Raw genomic sequence first — 2,572 nt, 5'->3', positions numbered from 1 at the left:
TGTCAATGTTTTTATTGTTTCTCATTTGTTTTAATAAAATTATCTTTCATCCTGTCTTGCAGGTTTTCTCATGGATTGTTCATTCTCTATCAGCTCTCGGCCCCAATGGCCCCTTTGGTTACAGTATTCACTCACTCACTCACTCACTCACTCACTCACTCACTCACTCACTCACTCACACACACACACTCACTCACTCACTCACTCACTCACTCACTCACTCACTCACTCACTCACTCACTCACTCACTCACTCACTCACTCACACACACACACACACACATGTTGGTCTATGTGGTTTACAGGGACTCTCCATAGGCGTAATGGTTTTTATACTGTACAAACCGTATTTTCTATCCCCTTACACTGCCCCTACCCCTAAACCTACCCATCACAGGAAACATTCTGCATTTTTACTTTCTCAAAAAAACATCATTTAGTATGTTTTTAAGGCCATTTGAATTATGAGGACATTTGATATGTCCTCATAAACCACATTTATAGTGTAATACCAGTGTAATACCCATGTAGTTATACAAATTTGTGTCCTCATAAACCACATAAACAGGCTCACACACACACTCACACACTCGCTCATTCACTCACTCACACACACTCACTCACTCACTCACACACACACACACACTCACTCACACACTCGCTCATTCACTCACTCACTCACTCACACACTCACTCACTCACACACACACACACACACTCACTCACACACTCGCTCATTCACTCACTCACTCACTCACACACTCACTCACTCACTCACTCACTCACACACACACACACACACACTCACTCACTCACTCACTCACTCACTCACTCACTCACACACTCGCTCATTCACTCACTCACTCACTCACACACTAAGTCACTCACTCACTCACTCACTCACACACTCACACACACTCACTCACACACACACACACACACACACACACACACACTCACACACTCGCTCATTCACTCACTCACTCACTCACTCACACACTCGCTCATTCACTCACTCACTCACTCACTCACTCACACACACACTCACTCACACACACACACTCACACACACACAAACACTCACACACTCATTCACTCACTCACTCATACTCGCTCATTCACTCACACACACACTCACTCACACTCACTCACACACTCGCTCATTCACTCATACACACACAAACTCACTCACTCACTCACACACACACTCACTCACTCACTCACACACTCACACACTTACACTCACTCACACACTCGCTCATTCACTCATACACGCACACTCACTCACTCACTCACTCACTCACTCACTCACTCACTCACACACTCACACACACACACTCACTCACTCACTCACTCACTCACTCACACACACACACACACACACTCACACACACATTTACTCACTCACACACACACACACACACTCACTCACTCACTCACTCACTTACACACTCACTCATTCACTCACTCACTCACACACTCACTCACCCCCCCCCCCCCCCCCCCAAAAGCCAAAGGCTTTCCAAAGCCAGCTCCTCTGCAGGAGTGAAGCTGGCTGGTGGTGGCCCTCCCCCAGTGCCAGCAACCTCAGTCTTCTTTTTGGTCGCTGCAATTAAAAAAATAAAAACATACAAAAATATATATAAAAATATATGAAGTTAAAATATATGAAGTTAAATGGTTGTAACTTCAAGCTGGCATTGATTACATATGTACATACCATTAGATTTACTTACCATTCTGAACTTATTTTTATATTTTATTTTCACCTGCTGCCAGGTTCTTTTTCCTTCACTTAAGTTGCTGTTGTGTGAAAGCAATTAACGTTAGGCTACTGTTATTCACACACAAACTTTGCAACGTATTGTGACACATATTCAAGGTTGATAAAGTATTTTAAATAGTTTACACTGCTACTTATGCATTGAGACGATCAGCAATTTCCTGCCAACCTTTCTCTCTTGCTTTAATTATTGCTGCCGTATTGGCTTTTTTGGTGATGACATCTTTAAATTCTTCATATGTTTCCAATAGCAAACGCTGTTCCGTTGCCGTGAACATCGCTGCTCTATCTTTCCCTTTTGTTGCCATGGTAGCCCACAGTAAATCGACTGACCCATGCTCGCCTTTTCAGGACTTTTAAACAATGGTGTGCACACGCAATTATCTAGACTATTTAAACCTGACTCAAATTAGTAAGATCACATGATCCTCAACTTACTGTTATGGAACCAATTTAAGCGCGGTTGTTTAGCTCGGCTCATTCAAGTCAGGTTTTGGACTTGAATCCCCGCTTTAAGCGGCTTTTATGGAATACACCCCTGGCCATTTCTCTTGAGTATGTTATTGTGTTTTGTCAATAATAAACATAAACACCTCTTCTGATTTTGCAACCCTCTAATTTGTTAGCAACATTTAACCAGATTCTCATTTATAAAAATCTGTTGTCTTCTTAAAATAATTTATACTGCACACTGACATGGTTTTAAAGCTACAGTTAGCTGATTCTTTCATTTTCTTATGTCTTAAAATGCATATGTGAAGGAGGGAAATGTTTTGTTTTTTTCAAACCC

This window comes from Pseudorasbora parva, chromosome 13 (assembly GCF_024679245.1).
Source record: "Pseudorasbora parva isolate DD20220531a chromosome 13, ASM2467924v1, whole genome shotgun sequence".
Taxonomy (NCBI): Eukaryota; Metazoa; Chordata; class Actinopteri; order Cypriniformes; family Gobionidae; genus Pseudorasbora; species Pseudorasbora parva.
Note: the sequence above shows the minus strand (reverse complement) of the source record.